Genomic DNA, 22,827 nt, shown 5'->3' with positions numbered 1-22,827 from the left:
AAAATGCAAAAATTAGCTGGGTGTGGTGGTGCGCACCTGTAGTCCCAGCTGCTTGGGAGTCTGAGGCAGAAGAATTGCTTGAACCTGGGAGGCGGAGGTTGCAGTGAGCCAAGATCACGCCACTGCACTCCAGACTAGGTGAAACAGAGTGTGACCCTGTCTCAAAAAAAGGAAAAAAAAGAAAAACAAACAATCAAACAAACAACTGGAGGTTTCGTCAAAGATAGAAATTTCTGGCTTTCTTGGAACCATGGAAGATATGTTTATACTGGGCCTGTTTCCTGAGTACAGTCCAAACAGCTGGAGTAGGTGGTGGCACCCCACCTTTAGGTGGGGCATGAGCTCTCTGGTTCCCCTGCAAAACCCTGTGGCCCTGTGTTGCATTCGTTTCTTGCAAATAAGTATTTCGCTATAGGCCTTTGACTGTGGGACCCCTGCTAGAGAGTGAGTTTTAAAGGGCAACAAGGAAGGTCACCTTCAGAAGCTACTCAATGAAGGCACAGCATGCTCAGTGATTTGGGTCTTGTCCTAGGTGATCCTAGTCGATCCAGGTGTTTGATGGGATCCCTACCTCCACATGAGATCACAGCATCCACCCCAGCTTGTGCCCTAGGGCTGATGCTCAACCCTGACCTTATTCTCCCTGGGTTAAATCTACTGAGAGTGATGCAGCACTTTGCACGATCATCATCTTGATGTCTGTATCTGTTTCTTCTTTCACCTTGGGTGTGCACCAAAGCCCTTCCTGGAGTGACACCTTTCTATCTAAATTGGGCTTTTTCTTTTGATGTCAAACCAGTCCTTGCATACTCATTCTAACAGGAGCTGAGTGGAATGCAAATTCCTTCCTCCATTCGGAGGGAAGATTCAGTCCTAGATCCTCTAGAGTTTTTTTTTTTTTTTTAGTGACTCTACCTGGTGGTTACCTGAACTGGCTTGGTCTTTATCTCGTGTTGCACCAGCACACCTGGGAAGCCCTTGGAGGACACCCTACCTCAACGCTGCGGGACACATCCCCACCTGAGTCAGCTTTACTGAACAGAGCTCTGCAAATAGCCCCTGAAATAAAAATCACAGAAGAGAACGGTGTCACCTTCAACAGTCTATAAGCTGATGTCGCAGAGGTTGGAAAGAAGAGTTAAGGGGGAATGTCACGGTTTAAGATCACAGGCACGGGATTCAAATCCTGATTCTGCCATTTACTGACATGTGAGTCGGTCAAGGGCTTCAGCATCTTGGTGCCTGTTTCTTCATCTATAAAATGGAGAAAAACAATAGTCCTGAATCTACTTTGCAGGGCTCTTGTGAAGATTCCATGAGGTAACGTCATGTTTCCCATGCTGCTCTTACCAACATCATATCTTTGCACCATACCCGTGTCTCACCTATGCAATTATTTATTTAATATTTTCCCTTACAATGAACTCACTTTCTATCTTAGATACTATAGCCTCATCCTAAAAGCTAATATCCATGAAATCATGGTATAAATTTGCTAGCTGCTTTTTTTCTATGATCTATCAAAACAAATATTTAATGAGTAAATTTTTTAAAAAGTGGCTCCTTGATCTAATCATGAAAACACATGGAACAAATTCACACGAAGTGGCACTGTAACTGACCAGTCATCTTCAAAAGTGTCAAGCCCACGGGAGACAAGGAAAGACTGACAAACTGTCACAGATCAGAGGAGGCAGACAGAAATCAGCGCCGAAAGCAATGTGGGATCCTGGAACAGAAACAGCACAGTAGCGGAAAAAGTGGTGCAATTCCAATAGGGTGTGTCGTTTAGTTAATATCATGCCATTGTCAATCTTCTGTTCTTGATAATTAGATTATGGTTATGTACATTAACATTGGGGAAACTAGGTCAGGGTATAAAGAAACTCGTTGTACCATATTGCAACTTTTCAGTGAATCTAAAATTACTTCAAAATAAAAGTTTTTCAAAAAATGAGTATCAGTAAAGTGGCTGTTCCCTTTTTCCCCTCTCCTTACCCCCTGGCAACCACTAATCTGCTTTCTGCCTCCGTGGATTTGTCTATTCTGGATACTGCATATAAATGAAATCCTACAAGATGAGGCTTTTTGTGCCTGGCTGCTTTCACTCAGCATCACGCTTTTGAGGTTCATCCATGTTACAGCATAGATCAGCACTTCATTTCTTTTAGTGGCTGAGTAATATTCCATTACATAGATGGATAAGCCACTTTTAGTTTATCCACTCATCCATTGAGAGACATTTGGGTTGTTTCCGCCCTTTGGCTATTGTGAATAGTCTATGAACACACATGGAAAAGTTTTTGTTTGAATACTTGTTTTCAATTCTTAAGAAGTACAAGATTCCCTTGGTGGGTAATGGAGATGTTTTGGAACTAGATAGAGGCAATGATCACACAACACTGGGAATGTACTAAATGCTACTTTAAAATGGTTAATTTTATGTTACATGAATTTTACCTCAATGAAATAAAACAATAAAAAATGGGTCCCACCAGCGGAGTAACCACCATATTTTGGAAACCTGTGCTTATACAGGCCCAGGGCTTAGCATGGTACCTAGTCTGTAACAAGTACATGAAGAACATTGGCTGGTGTTATTATTTATTATTTTGAGACTGGGTCTTGTTGTATTGCCCAGGCTGGAGTGCAGTGGTGCGATCATAGCTAACTGCAGTCTCGAACTCCTGGGCTCAAGGATCCCCCTGCCTCAGCCTTCTGAATAGCTGGGACTACAGGCACGAGACACCACACTTGGTTAATTTTTTATTTTTTTGTAGAGATGGGGGTCTTGCTACGTTGCCTAGGCTGGTCTTGAACTCCTGAGCTCAAGCGATCCTCCCTCCTCAACCTCCCAAAGTGCTGGGTTTACAGGCGTGAGCCACCGTGCCTGGCCGGCTGGTGTTATTATTACTGCCAGAGACACACAAACTCTCAGCTCCCACTTCAGAGCTTTTTTCTACAGCATCGTCATTTCCACCAAGAAAGTTTCTCCAACTTTAATCTACAACTCTCCTTGGAAGTCAGCAGTAAAATCTCAGGATGCCTGAGATGCTATCATTAGAAAACCTTGCTTTGAAATCTAAGAACCTTTTGCGCTTTGGTAAGACTTGCATGCCTGGCTAGCAGAGCACAGCACGCCATCGTCATGGGACAATGTGTGACATGCTCAGGGACAATGCAGAGTGGGCATTGAACAGGCACTTACTAGTTACCTGTTGACTGCACACCAAAGCTATTTCAACAGATTATTCAATGAGTCACACCTCCTCAATTAACTGGGTGCTTTATGTAGGACTCCACCCTACAATTTGCAGGCTAAGTTGCAATGTCCTGGCACTGTTCACTTGATTTTATAGTACCCACTCCCATTTTCTCAAAGTACCTTGGGTGTTTGAAATGAAAGCAAACGCCTGATTTATTTTGAGGATTTCATAAGGACCCTACAGAAAACTGAAGACACACCAGCATGTCCTGGATCCAGGAAGCAAAATGGAGACATTCCAGGATGTCCCAACTCAGGGAAACTTCTTTTTGCTCAGAGCTGATGAACTGGGATTGGTCTCACTCACCATTATTGGTGAGCTCTTCCTCTTTCCCCCCATCTGTGCTAGTTGTGCTCCATCCTTTGCCCCCAGATTCATTCCCCAAACTGATCTGGGCTCCCGAAGAGGCTGACCTCTATGGACATCAAAAGGTCTCTTGGCCGGGCGCAGTGGCTCGAGCCTGTAATCCCAGCACTTTGGGAGGCCGAGGCAGGCGGATCACGATGTCAGGAGATCGAGACCATCCTGGCTAACACGGTGAAACCCCGTCTCTACTAAAAATACAAAAAAATTAGCCTGGCGTGGTGGCGGGTGCCTGTAGTCCCAGCTACTCGGGATGCTGATGCAGGAGAATGGCATGAATCCGGGAGGCAGAGCTTGCAGTGCGCTGAAATCGCGCCACTGCACTCCAGCCTGGGCGATGGAGCGAGACTCAGTCTCCAAAAAAAAAAAAAAAAAAAAGTCTCTTGCCCTCTGGCCATCTGATTGGGTTTGGCCAATGGGACGTGGAGACAGGAGATGAGGGAGAAGCAGAGAGGCCAGGGTATTTCTGTCTCTGCTCTCTCCCTCTCTTAGTGCTGTAGTCTGGCAGGGTCTGCATTCCCTTCTGAGTATAGCTTCTACAGGGACCCTTCCCTTCGCCAGCACCCCCACTCCATTCCATGACCCAAAGGGCTTCGGTAACACTGTTGCTTCCCCCTGCTCCTTCAGGCCTGGAGTGGCAACTGCTGCCCTGGTTGCTAGTCCCTGAGTACTTCAGCACCCCCTTGTTGGTGCCTTAACAACTGTGTCCATAAGCTGCTCCTTAATTAAATTATCTTGGAAATCCCAGCTGCAGGTGCCTTCTGTTTCCTGCTTAGACCATGACAGACAAATCTTCACCTCCATTGCCCCTTGGGAGGAGGGATGAGGAATATCAGAAGGAACCTGGATAGTCAAGGGCATGACATGTCTAAGCCAAGTCATCCTAATCACCAACCTCATCCTTGCCGAGAAACTGATGGAGTAGCCTGCATGTGCCAAGCATTTAATGGTCTCAATAATGCAGTGAAGTGGAATTATTCCTGTGTTTACAGAAGAGGAAAATGAGATTTACAGAGAGATTAAATAACTTGCCAAGGTTACACAGTGAATAAATGGCAGTGGTTGGATTTGAACCCAGCTTTGATGGGCTTCAGAATCCTGCCTCTTCTCCATCATCCAGAGGGGTCTAAAGTGTTCAAGAATCTGCTGAGCATGGTGGCTCACGCCTGTAATCCCAGCACTTTGGGAGGCCCAGGTGGGTGGATCGCTTGAGCCCAGGAATTTGAAACCACCTTGGGCAACATGGTGAGACCCCGTGGCCAGAAAAAATTAGCCAGGTGTGGTGGTCCACACCTGTAGTCCCAGCTACTCAGGAGGCTGAGGTGGGAGGATCACCTGAGCCAGGAAAGTTGAGGTTACAGTGAGCCATCATCATGCCACTGCACTCCAGCCTGGGCAACAGAGTAAGACCCTGTCTCAGAAATACATACATACATACATACATAGTGTTCAAGAGCCGATGTCATGGCACTGAACACTCTGGAGGGGAGGGGCATGGGCCTGGGAGAAAGCTCGCTATCAGTGAGAAGGAGGTCAGAGATTCAGTTTTGCACAACCCTCTCGAGCTCAAGTGCATTCAGGCACGCCCGGGCTATACCGCCAGCCATGGAAAAACCAACTTTGGAAGCTATTCCAGGAACAAACCTCAAGCTCATTTCTCAGTCCCTCAAGAGGCCCTGAGCCTGTTCTGTTGCTGACAGAGGGAACTGTCGCCTGCTCACTGCTCAATGCCCCTGATGTAATGAGCACCGCCAAAGAGGGCTCGATTGGGATGCTAAACAGCCGTAAATGACATTGTCACCAGCCTTCATAAAGCATGGTGACTCACAGTGCTAATTAAAATGCTGAGGGAAAAATGTAAAGAGAAACTGCCATGAAAAACAGTGACATTCTGCTAAACTGCAGGATTATTTCTTCCAGGAAAAAAGAGGGAGAGAGAGATGTGTGTGTTCATGAGTGTGCGTATATGCGTGTGCACATGTATTCGTGTGTGGGAGGTGAGGGGATAGAAACGAGAGGCTAAATATTATTCTGCTAAGAAACTTGGAAAAATTTAACATGGAGGAAAGTTGAAAGCCAGTCTTGCCTCCCAACTTTTTTATGATAAAGTATTTAAACAGAAAATGTAAAAGAATGGTGTTTAATTCAACAGCTATTAGCATTTTCATATTTACCTACTTGTCTTTCTGTATCAGTCATCTATCTATCTATCTATCTATCTATCTATCTATCTATCTATCTATCCATCCATCCACCCACCCACCTACCTACCTACCTATCTACCTACTTACCTATCTACCTACCTAGCTATCTATCCATCCATCCATTCATGTACCTATCTACCTACCTATATACCTATCATCTGTCTATCCATCTATCTACCAATCTATCTACCTACCTATCATCTGTTATCTATCTATTCATCTATCTATCTACCTATCAATCATCTATCTACCTATTCTATCCTCTAGCTATTATCTATCTATCTATCTATCTATCTATCATCTATCTACCTACCTACCTCTCCATCTATTATCTATCTACTTACCTATCTTCACAATGAACCATTTTAGAACAAGTTGCAGAATCATGATGTCTCAGCTCTAAATTCTTAAGCACACATCTTCAGCGTAGAGGCAGACTCCCACAGAACCCACAGTACCATTATTACACCTAAGAAAATTAACTATATACTATACTTGCACAATTTCCCCAAATACTCTGTTAAGGTTGTTTTCTAAACAATGACAATTCAAGTCATAAATCTCATCCCTGTTGGTTAGGAGAGAGAAGCAGACAAGCTGCTTCCCAGAAATAGGTGTCAAGGGTTCTTGCGAAGGAAGAGTTTTAGCATCATGGAGGCTGGTTCCCATCATCAGAGTCATCAGATGAAGTACATGGGGCACAATGCTTGACTTAGATGTCAGTTTTGAACCAGATAGGGAATCCTGATCACACCATATTGTTTTTTTAAAATAGCCCTCCTCTAAACTAAAACTAAATCTCCACATTTTGGGCTGGGCTCATGCCTGTAATCCCAGCACTTTGGGACGCTGAGGCAGGAGGATCATTTGAGCCCAGGAGTTCAAGACCAGCCTGGGCAACATGGTGAGAATCCATCTCTACAAAAGCAAAACAAAACAACAGTGAAAAAACCAACCAACCAACCAACAAACAAACGAAAACCAAATCTCTACATTTCATCCAATGTCATCACCCATTTTAGCCAAAAAAAATGTGGCTCTCAATGACTTCTTGCTGTTTCTGAAATTCAACTGCATCCTCAAAAGCCCAATAAGATATCACTAGTAGGGAGATTCAGAAAGAAATATCATGCTTTCTGAAGGCAAGTCTTGAAGAAGGGACCCTCAAGAAATCCTAGACCTTGCCGGCAACTGGAAGTGAAAATATTTATCTACATATATGAGTTTGGCATGTTTGTTACAAAGATCATCAAAATCAATAAAAACATCAAGCCAAGAAACCCATCCAGTCCCGTTATTTTATACCACGCTTTGGGAGAAAGGAAGAGATTCCACTGTAGTGACTACCATGATATTAGAGGCAAAATGATAACTGAAGGTATTGCCAGCTAAGACTTATAAGGAACAAGCACATAGATGCTAGCGATTGTGTTCATTACCTGACTTCTGGCACATGAACATAATTGGCTTTCATTTTTCTTACTGAATATTCCAGAGCTGAGATACTGCTTCAAAAAAATTAAAGAGAAAAATATGCCCAAAATATGTCAGTTGCTATCGAGTACTATTCTGATTTATCCCCGGAGGTTACGTTTTTTTTATGCTGAAAATTCCTGGAAATGACATAGAGCCCAGTGTGATCCATGTGGCTGTTTTAGTGACTAAATAGGATGGACTGCCCACATCATTTACCCCACTACACCTAGTTATTGGTGAGTGGATGCCTGTTTTGGACACCATGAGCTACCTTGAGTGTAGGGACTCTGTCTTCCCTTTCTTTATGCGGAAGCCTCTCTTGTGGGGACTGGCACAGAGCTGGGAGCTCAGGGTGTGTTTGTTAAATGAAGTGGTTAACTTCAATCTCGTTTATGACATGAAATACTTTAGCTGGGAAACGATGGTTGTACACGGATACTATCTGAAGTTGCATAAGCTTTTTGAATTCACGATATTCCTTCTTCATTTCCAACTGGAAATGGGTTTCAGAAGGGCTCACCTTTTTAATCCTCATGGTAGCAAAATTTAGCTGTCAGGTTTTGAATAAAGAAGAGATTCGCGAGTATTATTTAATGCCAGTGGGCAAATGTTCCCAGCAGAAGCTGAAACGCTTTTCAGGGCGCCTCTGAAAATCTGTAGACTCCTGAAGCATCGTGGATGGTCAAAAAGAAAAGGCTCATCGTTCCCAGGAAATCCCAGTCTTAGTAGGTAACAGAACATGCAAATAAGAAGTGGGAAATGCCCAGGCTGGAAATGGGAACTTTGCCCCTTGCAAAGGATTTCTGTATTTTCCACCCGAATAGGGCCACCTTTCTCTTAGGAAATGTCAGCAGAAATCATAAATGCAATTGATGGATGACAATTGGGCCAATGTTGCTCTCAGGTAAGGCAGAAGATGTTAAAGCTGAAAAGGTCTTTGAGGGAAGTGTGTCCTGGGGTTGTAAACTAAAATGCCTTGAAGGGCCGGACAGGCAAATTAAACAATATTGAATGGTGAGGCTGGTGACCTAAAGGAAAAAAAAAATACTCTCCAAACAAAACCCAACAAAACAACACCCCCAATCCAAACAAACAGAAAACAAAAAAAGCCCTCTGCCAGACTAACAGAACATAACTGCACGTCTCTCAAGGGAGATGCCCTTTAGTTCCAACTCCATTCACAGATAAGAAAACGGAGGCTGAACAAGAGAAAGGGGCTCAGACTACACCAACTGACTCTTTTTATTTTAAAAAACTAATTAATGAATGAATTTATTTATTTTCGAGACAGGTTCTGGCTCTGTTACCCAGGATGGAGTGCAGCAGCACAATCTCAGCTCACTGCAACCTCCGCCTCCTGGGCTCAAGCTATCCTTCCACCTCAGCCTGCTGAGTAGCTGGGACCACAGGTGCACGCCACCACACTTGGCTAATTTTTTTGTAGAGATGGAGTCTCACTCTGTTTCCCAGGCTGGGCTCGAATGCTGAGCTCAAACAATCCTCCTGCCTCAGTCTCCCAAAGTGTTGGGATTACAGGCATGAGCCACTGCGTCTGGCTGGCTAACTCTTTTTAAAATCTCTTTACTTTGTTACGATCACTGAGATGGGCTCGACGCCGTTTCCCTTCCAGAGTTACACACACACACTATCCCATTAAATCCTCCTAACAACCCCCTGTAGTACTTATAATCTCTGCTGTATGAATGACATGCCGGAGAGTCAGAGATGTTAACTCTCTCACTCTGAGTCACAGAATCCACAAGTGCCCAAGCCGGCCTCTGACGTTTCCTAAGATGATTCTCAGTGTGAGGCCCTGCCTTTCAACCTGGCTGCTGCTGGCCCAGTTTGGCACCAGGGACCCCATCCCTGAGAGGGTGCCACAAATCAGGCTATGGGCTTTGATGCCACCTCCTCTGAGAAGTCCTCCCTGATTCCCTCAACCACCTATCCTGGGTCCTACCACAGCACCTCACCTCCACCTCTCTTGCAGAAACTTCACGCCAGGTACAGGGCTTGTCTGGTGCTCACCACTTAGCCAGACTGCAGGCTTCATTAGAATGGGGCTCATACCACCTTTATCTGGGCACCTGCCCTGGGGGCCCAGCACTGGCCTTGCCATTTAACATGTATCATGACACATACGATAAATGTGCTGACGTCTGCTGCCGAACGGCCCACGATAACTGCTGTTCACCCTTAGCATCATATGACTGTGCCAAGACCCATGTCCACTATACCCTGTTAACCATACTTGAATTAGAGACTTAGGGGCACTTTCTGTTGATACACATCATTTTCATTTAAAAGATTCGAATGGGCTCAATTTTCCAGCATTGCCGGGTGCTGCTCATCATTCTTCTACCTTAAGAACAGGCATGTGAGCGGCATAAACATGCTTGCAAAGCCTGGGTGGAAGGCCGATGGGCTGTTGAAACGAGCTCAAACCAATGGCTTTGGTGAAATCAATGGTAGTTAAACTGGGTTTATTAGCTCTGTGATTACTTCTTTGCAGAAGTTATACCTGATAGGTCACTTATAAAAGGAATTTTTCAAGGCCTGGCATGGTGGCTCACACCTGTAATCCCAGCACTTAAGGAGGCCGAGGCAGGCAGATGGCTTGAGCCCAGAAGTTTGAGACTAGCCTGGGCAACATGACAAAACCCCGTCTCTACAAAAAATACAAAAATTAGCCTGGTGTGGTAGCACATGCCTGTAGTCGCAGCTACTCGGGAGGCTGAGGAGAGATGATCATTTGAGCCCAGGAGGTCGAAGCTCCTTCCCTCTGAAAGGGAGCGATCAAATAGTGGGGCTAATGTCCAAGATTAGATGTGAACTCAGGGCTGACACCCAGCAAGGTCAAGGTGGGAGGAATTATTTTCAGTTTCCTCTGAGCAGTTGTTCTAATTTAGAATGACAACCAGAAAGATGAAATTAAATTTCTTTAAAGTCCAGCATTTACGGGGCTTGTACTGAAGGAAACATGAAGTTATCATCGATGAGGATTGAACAATGAGTCAAGACACTGAGGTTCTATCCCAGCTTTGGCAGTAATGTGCTGTGTGACTTTCATCGAATCACATGCCTTTTCTGGGCCTCAGTTTCCCAATTTGTACAAGGAGGGTGACAGACAAAAACTGAGGGTATTAGAATCTCCTGGAGCAGCCTTGTTAAAAATATAGATATTTCCAGTCTCCCCCAGGGATGTTGATTTGGTAGATTTAGGGTGGGGTCTGGCATCTTTGCTTTTAACCAGTGACTTGCTGTATTCTGACACTAAAGGTCCACTGGGCTGATGTTTGGCGTTTGCTGGGTTAGATGACGTTTAAATGTTATCATATATTAGAACGAGGAAAATGGTCATGTCTGTAACCTATGTGGTGTTAACCACACAAGCCCACACTGATCCGTGGCAGGAAACATGCCCCTCTGTTCAAACAGTCCAGATTAAAATGGGTCCTGAAATGCCAAATTCAACTTCCACAAATTCCAGTTTCTAACGGGAAAAAGCCCCAGTTCTCAGGAGCACGGATTGTTGCCTGTGGCTTTTAACCACATTCCAAGCCCTGCACAGACCCACAGAACCTGAGTGACAGGCAACACATGAAGTCTTGTCATAAGACACCCCAAAACATCTGCAGATTGTGAGCGCAACAGGCACAGCCAAACCCGTCTGTGCTCACAATATGCAGGCAAATTGACCTCCAAATCTTCCTGCCTCCTGGGAAATCAGCAGCCCCCCCAGTGGGGAAGTTTCTGGACAACTGAGTGGTACCTCGGACAACTCTTTGCATCTTACTCACAGAGACCCACTGGGAACAGCCTAACCCATCACAAAACCCCCACCCTCTCACTCTTCTCCGTGCGGTCTTTCCCCAAGGAAGACAGAGACTCCTGGGGACTGGCTTTGGCCATTTGGGAAAAATAAAGAGACAGAAAGGGCAAAAAGCGGGCTGCTCTGAAAGCCACGATGACACTATTTGCCCCAAATGGCTCCATGGGACACTCTTCCCTCTGTTTTGGGTTCCCTTCCTTCCTTACAATCACCAGTCTTGGCATACCAGCATTGTTTCCAGAACCCTTTTCACATACATAATCACAAAGTCTTCAAAACAGCCCCGTGTGGGAGTTACTGTTCTCATTTTACAGATAACAGAACTGAAGCTCAGAAAGGTTAAGTGATCAACCTGAGGTCACACAGCCATGGAGTGAGCTAAGCTTGGCCTCGAGCTGAGGTCTTCACCAGGTCTCTCTACCACACCGCTCACTCTTTCTCTACATGATTTGGGACTTTGGGGAAAAAAATCACACAATTTGTGGAGACAAAGCCATGCCCCTGACCATAGCGTTGGCCTCTGGCTGAACAGATGTTATCAGGAAATACAGCTGTGTGTGCTAAGGCTCGGGCACATGCCAGACTGCCTAGGTGCCCAGATGCATGCAAAATGCCCCCAATTAAGAAGCTGAAAATTGGGGTTGAGGTCTCGGGTAGTGCCACTTACCAGCTAGGTGACTATGGGTAGGTAGTTTGGTTTGCCCCACCTCAATTTCCGCAGCTGCAAAATGGAATTCAGATGGCTGCACTGGCAACCTGAAAGTTGTTAAGAGGCTCTAGGTGAATAATATGTGTGACAGTGCCTTGGAGCTGTCAGTGACAGAGCCATGCGCCCCTCAGGGCGCTTCTGAAATACAGGCTAGTGGAAAGGGGCCGGGGCCTCCGTGGCGCTGCTGGTGGGGCAGACACCCCCTCCTCCTTCAGAGACCTGCCGAGGCTTCTCAAACCATCCGCTGAGATGCCTTGAGGGCGGAGAATGGACGCGACCCCTGCGCACTTGGGGAGCTGCCACAAGAGCCCTTTTCCTATTTTATCTTCAGTTCTGAAAAAATAACGGGGAAAAAAAATCTGTGCTCCAGAGCTGCGTCAGTGTTCCCTGGTGTTTACGAATTTCTTGCATTTCCCCGACCCCAATTAGAGAAGCACTGAAGAAAGGGAGCAATTTTCCCTCGTTCCTCTCGGGAGGAGCGGTCTGGGGGCTCCTTTCTGCTGTCTCCCAAGGTCCTGGGCCGCCAGGGGTGAGATGTCGAGCCTATGGGCTCGCTCGCCTGCACCGCACCCTTGCCTAGCGGCTCTAGCGGCGTCCCTGGGGACCCTCCTTCCGTGGTGGCTGCGTGCGCGCTTTTCTTAGGCCTGAGCGCAGGGTTTGAGCTGGGCTATGGGAGTAGAGGGAAGAATCCCATGCGTCTTCCCCAGGATTACTGGGGTAGAGATGGAGGCGAGAGCAATCTTCCGCAGCCTGTAGTACCCTGTGGGGTAGACCCCCCAGTTCCTACTGGCGGGAAACCCTAGACCTGCGTGTGAGTCTCCCAGATCCGGTCCCAGAGCATTACAATAATGGTAAAATGTATATATATAATCAGCAACACTTCCTGCGTTAAGAACGCTTACCCTGACTTCATATTCACATTTATGATTTTTTTAAGGTCCTCACGACAGCCCCACGAAAAAGGTACTGTTTCTCCATTTTTCAGATGAGAAGCTGAGGCTGGGAAAGATGAAGAGACTTACCGAAGGTCGCGCAACAAGTAAAGGGTCGATCTAGGACCAGAACCCAGGGGAATCACTGGAAAGGTTCCTGCCCTCCTCGACTGCCTTCTCCGTGAGAGCCTCTCCTCTCTGGATGTCTACTCCAGACAGCCTGATGCGGAGCTTGGAGAGCCATGAGCTCTCTGGTCACAGTGCCCTGGGGGTGGGGGCGAGCGTCTGGCGTCCTCTGGGGCGCAGTCCCGAGAGAGCCCCTTCTGGGACCTCGGACGCAAGGCCCCTGAGTGGCCCTGGAAGTCGGATCCCCCGGGGACCCTGCTCCGACCCTTGGCCACCTGAAAGCAACCTCATCGAGCGCTCGTGCCACTGCCCAGCCCCGAACCGCGGCGGAGCGCGCCCCTTGGCCTCCCTAGAGCCTCCTTCGCGGGAGAAGCACAACTTTCCCAGGTTCTGGAGACGGCGCTCTTACACCCCAATCTCGCCCAGACGGAAGAAGTGAGAGGTGCGGGCGGCCCCGCCATGACCGCGGGAGGAGAGCGCAAGGAGGCTTCTCGCAAAGTTGGAGGCCAGGCCGGAGCGATATTCCGGGGAGCGGAGCCCTCCCAGCCTCGGGCCCCCAGCCGCGGACAGCTGGCGGTGCCAAAGACTCCGCCATTACCTGCGGCTCGCAGTTGTGATTCGGCCGCAGAGTCGGGCACCGAGGAAGGCGTAAAGTTGAGCTCGGGCCGGTACAACGGTCCCCAGGGACTGGCATCCCCCAGCCCGGGCTGCCCGCGGGAGGGTAGCGAGCGGTGTCAAGGGCTCCGCCATTACCGCCAGCGCACAGCTCGGAGCCAAGCGCGCGGCTGAGGAACGACCGGGGTCCTGCAAAGTTGGAGCCTGGGCGCGTAGACCCCCGGACCGGAGCCCCCGGCCTGAGGCCGCCCGCTAGGAGGAAAATGAGGCCGCCCGAACCAAGTTGGGACCCGCAGCAAAGCCCAAGCCTTCCGCGCACACCAGGGGCTCGGGAGGGAGCGGGGAGCCCTGGGGACTGAGAAGGGGCGCGGGACGCCTGGATCAGGAACTCACCTGCCGCCGAGCCGGGCAGCGCCGAGGCTGCCTCTTCGCGCTGCGCACCCTCCCGCCCGCCTCCTACTCCTCCTCTTCCTCCCGGGCGCCCGCGGCCGCCGCGCTCCGGGTTCTGAATCCTCCGAGTCCGCCGCCCCGCGCGGCTGGAGGACGCCGGTTGCACCCACTCGCCTCCTGGTAGGAGCCGCGCGCGTCCCTCCTCTTCCCCTCCGCTTTGTGCCTCCAAGATCCCTCCCCACCCCCTCTCCCCTATCCCCCACTCCTCCCTTCTCTTCTGCCCTCCTTTGCGTCCCCTCCCTCAGCCTCGGCGAACCCAAGTTCGGGACGGAGGCTGCGGGCTTTCCCGGCGCAGTGCTGGGCGCCCCGCGCGCGCGCCTGGCTCACCCCGTCCGCTCGGCCGCTGCTCGCTGCCCGGCCGCCGCTCAGAGGAGCCGCGGCGCTAAGTAGCTCCTCACCCAGCGGCTGGAAACGCGGCATAAATATGAAGGGACTGAGCCGTGAGCTCAGCGAGGGTCGTGAGGGGGAATTTATTTCTTAATGTCCCTCCTTTATCCTATCATCGCTGAAACGAATTAGCAGTGACGTCCAACCCGACTGGTTTATGGGTGTGGGGAGGGAGACGTCGCAACCCTCATTAAAAGAGCCGCTCTGGTCTCCAAAGCATACATCTTTTATATAACCTAATTTCCATTTTTTTTTCTATCAGGAAACACACACACACACATACACACACACACACACACACACACACACACACAATGACAATTTCTGGGAGCCTGGAGAGGGTTGAATGTAGTAGCCACGCAAGGGAGGGCAGGTCTATTTGTGCAGAGAAGGCCCCATGGGAGGCAGGGATGGTTATTTCTGCCTCTGCATCAGTGTTGGCATAGCATTCCTTAATGGGACAGTGGAACACACAGCCCCCCAGGTTGGGCAGTGCTGGGAGCCCCTCCCAGGAGCCCGCAGAGGTTGCAGCCTGGGTTCTGGCCTTGGCTCTGGGGTGGACAGACGGAGAAAGGCAGCCTGTTCAGGAAATGTTGCCTGGTTCTGGTATTTTCTGGAGCCACACTCAGGCCTGGCATCTGGGGAGGGGGAAGGATGGAGGGCACATGTTCATCTGTGGCCTGGGAGCCCCACAGGTGTGGAGAGGCCAAGGTCTGGGCTGGAGGAGGTAAGACACAGAGAACGCAGCTTCCCTTCCTTTCTTAGGGGCCCTAACATATGGGTAACCATATAAACCCGACTCGAAAGCTGTCTTTTCCTGGGCAGATTGCAAAGGATTTTGCATCTCCCCATTGCTGTTGCTGCTGCTCACACAGTCTTGGGAAAACGGGGGAAAATCAAGGAAAGAGAGGACACACACACGTGTGCGCATGCACACGCACATACACGCACACACACTTGGCACCTGGCTCCTCCCCAGCCTTGCCAAGTGGAGCAAACCCACTCAGGCTTCGAGTTGTGCAGAGAAGAGGCAGAGAGGAAAACCACCACCCCCTTTGTCACTAATAAATGCTTTTCAGATCGTCTTGCACATCCAGCAGGGGAGGGGGTGTGTGACTTTGGGGGCAGGAAGAGGGGCGTGGGGGATGAGGAGGGGAGGAAGGAATAAAGAATAAGCTGACGAGGGTGCCTGGAGGTCTATGCTGTCTTCCACATGCTGGAAGGAGGCCTGGAGAAATGCCACCAGCCCCAGGGCTCTGCCACTTCCTGGCTGCCACAAGGGCAAGTTTCAGAGCCTGTTTCCTGAGCCATGGATGGGCCTGGGGATGTCGTGAGGATATACACAATGAGATGATGCTGGTGAAGCCCTTGACATGGTGCTAGACATATAGTAAATGCTCAGGAAACAGTTGCCAACAATAATGATGATTTTGATGATGATGAGAATAATCCAGCATACAGGCTGGGTATGGGGCGGGCCCCAGAAAATTGAGGCTGGAGCCGAGTCCTTGCAGTCTGGTCCCCTCCTGTTTTGGGTCCAGCGCCCCTTGCCTGAACCATTGCAAAGTTGAGCGCTGGGTTTCAGTGGTGTCATTCTCAGAACGCTGCTCCCTCAATTACCATGGCAACTGGGGAAAATCAGGAAGCCAGGGGAAGGGAAGCTGCTCTTCCACTGGGCTGGCGGTTCACCTGCTCAAAACAGAGTCCACGTCTGCCTATGCGTGGGTCGAGGCCAAAAGAAGCTCAGAGTAGGGGCACTTCCTCTCTGGGAGCACAAGCTGTTTTGAAATTGGGGAGAAGGGTGGTTGGGAGGGGATGCACGGCCACGAGATGGTGGAGATAGTGGGGTCAGGGCCAAGGCTGGCTGTGCCTGCGAAGGCAGAGTTGGCTTGGGTTTGGGGAGGGGGGGACAGTAACCCCATTCCCCTCAGTTCTCTCCTCACTTCCAGGTGCCTTGGTGGAATTAAAAGCAAAGCATTAGAATGTAGCTCTTGAGACACAGATCTGGGAAGACAGAGCCTCAGAGCCCACGGGTGGAGCCAGGGAGCATGAGGGGCCCTCTGTGTGTGTGTGTACATGAGAGAGGAAGACAGACAGACAGACACACACTCATACACACAAACAGAGAGAGTCAGAGAAGAGAGAGAGGCAGAGAGATATATAGACAAAGAGAGAGACAGAGACAGCAGAGGACTGGCAGAGACAGTGAGAGACAGAGATAGAAAAACACACAGACTGGCAGAGAGAGAGAGAGAGAGATTGGCAGAGACGGAGATAGAAAAAGCACACAGAAAAAGAGAGAGACAGAGAGATTGACAGGAAGACAGAGACATATTGGCAGAGACAGAGAGAAAGAGAAAACAGGGAGACAGATTGGCAGAAAGAGAGTAAAAGAAGAGAGAGGCAGAGGGATTTGCAGAGAGAGAGAGAGAAACAGATTGGCAGAGACAGAAAGAAAAAATACACAGAGAGACATATTGGCAGAGAGAAAAAGAGAGTAACAGAAGAGAGAGAGGCAGAGAAAGATTGGTAGATTGACAGAGAGATTGGCAGAGAGAGAGAGACTGGCAGAGACAGGAAAGAGAGACAGAGATACAGAGAAAGATGGACAGTGACAGACAGAGCCAGAGACTTCCCTTCCCTCCCTCTGGTGGTTTCCCTAGGATTAATGGGAACTAGGGACAACACTAGTTGCGGCAGTAAAGAGAACAAGGGCCATCTTCTATTGACCACTTCTCATTTTGCTGGTTTTGAGCCAGGCATTTAATAGGTATAACTCACTGAACCATCATAAAAGTGGTAAGAGATGACTCCCTTTCTTATTCCCATTTTACGGAGGGAGAAAGTAGAGGCTCTGGAGGCAAAGTGACTTGCTCCAGGTCACCCAGGTAATCGGTGGTAAAGCAGATATTAGAACTCGGGACCCCAAAGTGGAGCTTTTCCTGCCTCCTCGCCACTGTCTTGTGGAGAAAGAGGGAGAGTGAGGATGTCGGAGCCATAGGGGGAGTGTCTAGGGTTTGGGGAGAGTGGCTCCTGGTGTCTGGGGACCCCTACCACATGAGTACGGGCAGTGTCTCCACAGATCCCCAGCAAGTAGAGGGAAGAGACTTTTACCATCAACCAGGTGGCCTTGGGACAGTCCCCAAAATGCCCCTTGGCTGTAGTGCCTTGGAAGCTCCTCTGGGCTGTCACAATAACCTGATTCCACCAGGACCTCTCTGGGGTTCAGGGGGAGATGAGCATTGTGCCACCCTTCTCTCGAGCTACTGGAAGATCAAACCAGCTGAAACCCGTCCAGGCATCAGCGTAGGGCAGGCACTTCATAAATGGTCACCATGATAACAATTATTCTTGGCCCTTCTCTCAGGACCACACCCCTCAACCCCTGCATGGATGGTGGATGGGTGAAAAGGGTGTCCCTTCCCCCCCACTTCCCAGCCATTCTGGACCCTCACTGGTGCCCACCTCTCAGTGCAGCGGTGGACCCCAGGGGAGTGGAGCACTCTGGTGGAGCCCTGGGCAGGAGCAGGAAGGGAGGAGGCTGGCCTCACTGATGTGGCTGTCACTGAGGGGGTAATACATTTTCCAGGGCTAATGAAAACATAATTATCTTCTTTTGGCTGCAGAGAGGGGCTAATTTAATAGGCTGCGATCGAAAGGCATCTGCTGAATTCACCCAGCAGTGAAAACACTTGAAGCACTCCAGTGGGGGAAATGGACAGAGTGCGGCTGGCCAGGCCCGGCAGCTGTGTCCAGGTGGCAGCTCCCTTGGGAAGAAGGGGGTTCCTGGGGGTGCAGCAGAGGGGATGTGGCTGCTGGTAGGTGTCCTATGCACAAACAGACCTGGGCTTCTTTCTTGCCATGAGTTCTCGGGCCGCTTATTTCTCTCTCTCAGCCTCACCTTCCTCAGCTGTAAAATGGGCGTTAATCCTACCTTCCTGACATTGACTGGGAGGAGCGGATGAATGATATGAGAGAGAGCCTGGCACATTCTAAGTAAGTGTTTCACAAAATTTTCATCCCTCTTCCTGGGCTGGCTCTACTCGGCCTTCAAGTCTTAGCGCGAACTCCCCCTCTTGGGAGCAGCCCCAAGCACTCTGCACGTCCCTCTTCAGAACATACAAGTTCTGTGATATTTACTCGTTCAATGCCCTCACAAGGGCAGGGTGGTCTGTCTCATCCGTCACTCCAAGGCAGTGGTTCTCAAAGCGTGTTCGCTGAATGATGAGGTCAGCATCACCTGAGAACTTGCTAGTGATGCTGATTCCAGGTCCCCACCTCAGACCACCCGAATTAGACACTTAGGGTGGGGCCCTGCAATCTGCATTTTAAACAAGCCAGCCAGGTAATTCTGATGCATGCTCAAGTTTGAGAACCTCTGTTCCCACCAAAAACCGAACAAATGTTTGTTTAAATAAGTAGAAGAAGAGTTTACTATTAAGCTGGGGTTCAGCTATGTGATGACAATGTCTCTCTTATTAGACACCAACTATATACCTAGTCCTCTGCATTATGCCCTTGAACCCACCAAGCCATCCCTTTATCCATCACTTACCACTTCCCACACTACTTCATCCCCAAGAAACGCCCCTTGGTCTGCCTCATTGTCCTGCCTTGCTGGCCCGTTGGAGGTGTTGGAAGACCCATGGGGTGCCTCCTCTGTGTCCTTCCTGTTCCCATGGTGCGTAGGTCCCCTCTCTCCCTTAAGCAGCCCCGTCCACCCAGGGCTTCTGATTCTGGAAAGGAATTTAGCTTTTGACCCTGTCTCTGGGTATTTGGCTGGGAAAGTGATTTGGATGTGCTTGTTGTGAAGGATGGCACCCATTGGTCAGTTTTGCAGTTAGAGTAAGGAAGGGCCCTTGGAGATGGCTGCCTCCAACCTAGCGTTTTACACTGCAGAGGCCAAGATCCAGGAAGGTTTGACAATTCATCATCCAGGGGCAGCAGCCTATCAGTGACAGATCAGTTTCCTGTCCTAACTCCCAGTTCAGGATGCCGGGTCTGAGCCTCCTAAGAGCAAAGGGGGTGTCACTAAAGTGGCCCCAGGGGCATGCTTCTGTAGGACCCAGGAACAATGAACAGCGAACAGGGTTGTCTGAGAGCCCAGAACCCCCAGGAGAGGAAGGAGCATTATAGTTTCTGGGCGTGTCAAAGACTCCTACAGATATTTACAGGACTCTTGCAGAGAAGAAAGAGGGAAGAACCCTTTAAGGCTTAAAGAAGCAGCCTGAGCATTAAAAACACTAGATTTGTGGCTGGAACACCTGCTTTCTAGACCTGGCACTTCCGCTAATGTGCTATGTGAGCTCAAGGAAACTCCTTGGCATCTCTGGGTCTCAGAAGATCTTAGCCTGAAGATGGCCAAGTCCCTGGAATTAATATGCAAAATCAATTGCAAGTGCGTTTTGCTGGGGTAGAAGGTTCATAAGTGTGCAGCGGCTTTTTAAAGGGTGTGAGACCTTGGAAAGGTTAAAAACAATTTCTTGCCTGAGAGCCGGCTGGCAAGTTTGCAGATGCCTGAAGCTCTATGCAGCCCGTTTGGCAGAGATGCAGTTTCCGAAATGACCAACAGATGGCGCGCTAAACCTTCGCTGTAGCCTTCCTGTTTTCCCGGAGACCAGCCAGATAGGTCCATGGCTTCCTATATTCAGCTTTCAGGACCAGAACCTAGGTCCCCGCTAAGCTGGGCTGACCTGGGTGTGTTGAGAATGCTGGATCACCCCAGAAACTGTCTGCATCTCCTGGTTCCCAGCGTCTGTCCACATAGAGAAGGCATTAAAAAGAATGTGAGGGCATAGGCAGGAAACGGGGTGGGGGTTGCAAGCACACCGGAGGACCAAGTAAAACTTTGAGAGGAGTCCTAAGTTTGCTCTTCATACCCTCAATTTAGTCCTTAGGTTCTTCCCTTCACCCTCATTACAGAATTCCCTGGTCATCTCACCCCAATTAAAGGCAACACATTGCAAAAATTCTCTAAGCCTGGAGTTCTGATGGTCTAAATTGCACTGGGGTATGAAGGGCTGGTCAAAGTATTTGCATTTTGAAGGCACTGTTAGGGAGAAGCCAGTGCTAATGGGTGTTGTGAATGTACATACTTGCAGGGAACATGAAGTGGGCCGGGTGGGAGACATCAGGGAGTAGTGGAGCCTGTGGCTAACTGGAGTACATGCCCCTCCTAAAGGCATTCACATTCAGATGTTTCCAAAGTAGCGTTCCATCCAACTAAATCACTTGGGCCACTAGTATAGGAGCTCTGACCAAGGAAATAGGTTTCAGCCTGGTTAGTGGAGCTGTTTGAGTGGCAAAGAAGGTCTTAATCAGAATGTAAAATAGTGACTCCCAAACTCTCAGATGTATAAGAATTCCCTGAGAAGGGGAACACCAGCTCCTTGACCCTGCCCTCAAAGACTGGGAGTCTATAGCTCTTGAGTGGTACTCAAGAGGCTGTATTTTTAATAAGGTCTCCAGGGGAAACTGAGGCAGGTTGTCTTCTGGTTCTAAGTTGGCTACCCTGTGCTGGTAAGGCCACCCCAGTGTGTTGGACTGGGTCCTTACCCTTGCTCAGCAGATAACTGGAGTTCAATGACAGAGCTTCTTAGCACCAGTGACATCCCCTCAAGATGAAAGCAGAGATCTCTTACAATTCTGCCCTCCCCACCATACCACAGACATGTGCAAAAAAGATGACATGGGTTGACTTATTTCTAAGAATTAGGCAAATTCTGAGACCAGTCCCTAGGGGAGGATAATGGGGAGGTGGTTGAAAGAGGAAGAGGTAAGTGTTCTGGAAAGCTCCCAAACCAGAGCCTGGCTACCTGACTTCTTTATTTGACCCCAGCCTCCATCTGCTGTGTGACCTTGGGCAAGTCCCCTCCTCCCTCTGGGCCTTAACTTCACCATGTATAAAATTAAGAAGGGGTAGACTGGAGCACAGTTTCCTCCTCTGTTCTAGGACCACCTTGGGCTCTCCAGCAGTGTCTTGGGGTCTGCCTGTCATGCAGGTCAAGGGAGAAGGTTGGGGAGCTGAGCTGTGAGCTCACTCAGAGCTGTTCTGTTTTTAGTCTGTCTGTGTATCTGGCTTCTTCATTCAGCTTTCATTGAGAGCTACTGGCCTGGCATCTTCTAGCATACATATAATCATTCTCTTTCCCCTCTTTCTGGTGGTCCACATGCCTGGCACTATGCCAGGGGGCTGGGGCAACCAAGACCCCCAGGCAGGCTTCTGGCTCATGAAGCGCTCAGTGCTAATGGGGAAGTCAGATGAGCTCATAGTCCATAGGCCGTAACAACCAAGCCTGCTAGTGTGCTGGCGCTTTGCAGCCTACACTGCCCAGAACGACGGAAAGGGATCCTGCTGGCCTCACCCTGACTTTTAAAGCCTTAATGAGAGAACCCACTTTCTTCTCCACAGCCTGACAGCCTAGAGCTCTGTTAGCTTCATATGCTTTGACATTTGATTTATTCAAACAGACATGCGAGCAAACTGTCTTAGACTCTTCTCTAATTGTGTGGAAGAGGGGAGGGCACAACGATAGGGTGTGATGTAAAAGCTTTGGAGTCAGTCCCAGGCTTTGCTACTTCCTAGCTGTGCAATCTTAGGCAAGTTAATTACCCTTTCTGAGCCTCAGCTTTCTCATCTGGCAAAACTGGGGAAAATGATAATCCCTACTTCATAGGATTGTGCTGATTAAACGAGATAGTGGATTTGAAGCCCTTAGCACAGTATTTGGCACATAGTACATGCACAACAAATGGTAGCTCCTTCTCCTCCTATTATTACTAGTGTGAAGGTCCTGCCTCTGTTTTGAGATAAGGAGCTTTTTGAGGGGTAGGAGCCATGTCCGAATCTATTCTGACATTCTCTAGTATGCCTAGCAGTTTGCCAGTACATCCCAGGCATTCAGTTACTGAATTCAATTGCATTGAGGAATTGGACAATTTCTCTAGACCAGTGGCTCTCAAAGTATTTTCCCCAGACCAGCATTACCTGGGAACTTGCTAGAAATGCAAATTTTATGAACCCACTCTAGACCTAGTGAATCAGCAATGCTGGGCATGGGGCCTGGCAATCTGCATTTTGAGAAGACTCCAGTGATTTGGGTGTACTTTCAAATTTGGGAATCAGTTATCTATATCAATTTTCAAACTTGTTTTACCTGGGGCATTAAAAATATTCTAATGGGATTGTATGCAGAAGCCAGTATATAAAATTGGTGAAAGGGGAGCTATTGAGGAATCATGAAGCAGGGGGCAAGATTCTTGACTGCCCTGTTCTCCTCCGGGGAGCCCCTGGAGCACTTAGGACTTCCAGAAACACAGCTTAAAAAGCACTTCCTCACAATTTTTCATCCTCCTTCTCATCTACCCACCTATCCATTCAGCGACCTACTGGCCTATCCATCCATCCATCCATCCATCCATCCATCCATCCATCCATCCATCCAATCCATCCATCCATCCATCCATC

General features: G+C 49.0%; 1 protein-coding gene across 3 annotated transcripts in view; it reads right to left on the bottom strand.

Moving 5' to 3' along the window:
• NOS1 (nitric oxide synthase 1) overlaps window positions 1–14,419 on the bottom strand; it is a 151,094-nt gene extending 136,675 nt beyond the window's left edge. For 2 of the 3 annotated variants that reach the window (XM_058424857.1, XM_032168571.2), the window contains exon 1: window positions 13,917–14,099. The gene's annotated coding sequence lies outside the window, so the exon portion shown is untranslated. Of the gene's footprint in view, window positions 1–13,916; window positions 14,100–14,300 lie in introns of those variants that run through there. The other variant, XM_032168570.2, reaches the window with a different exon arrangement.
• Window positions 14,420–22,827: the final 8,408 nt, after the last annotated feature.

Source organism: Hylobates moloch, unplaced genomic scaffold (assembly GCF_009828535.3).
Source record: "Hylobates moloch isolate HMO894 unplaced genomic scaffold, HMol_V3 SCAFFOLD_12, whole genome shotgun sequence".
NCBI lineage: Eukaryota > Metazoa > Chordata > Mammalia > Primates > Hylobatidae > Hylobates > Hylobates moloch.
The sequence above is the reverse complement of the archived record's forward strand: the minus strand, read 5'-3'. Positions and strand labels throughout refer to the sequence as shown.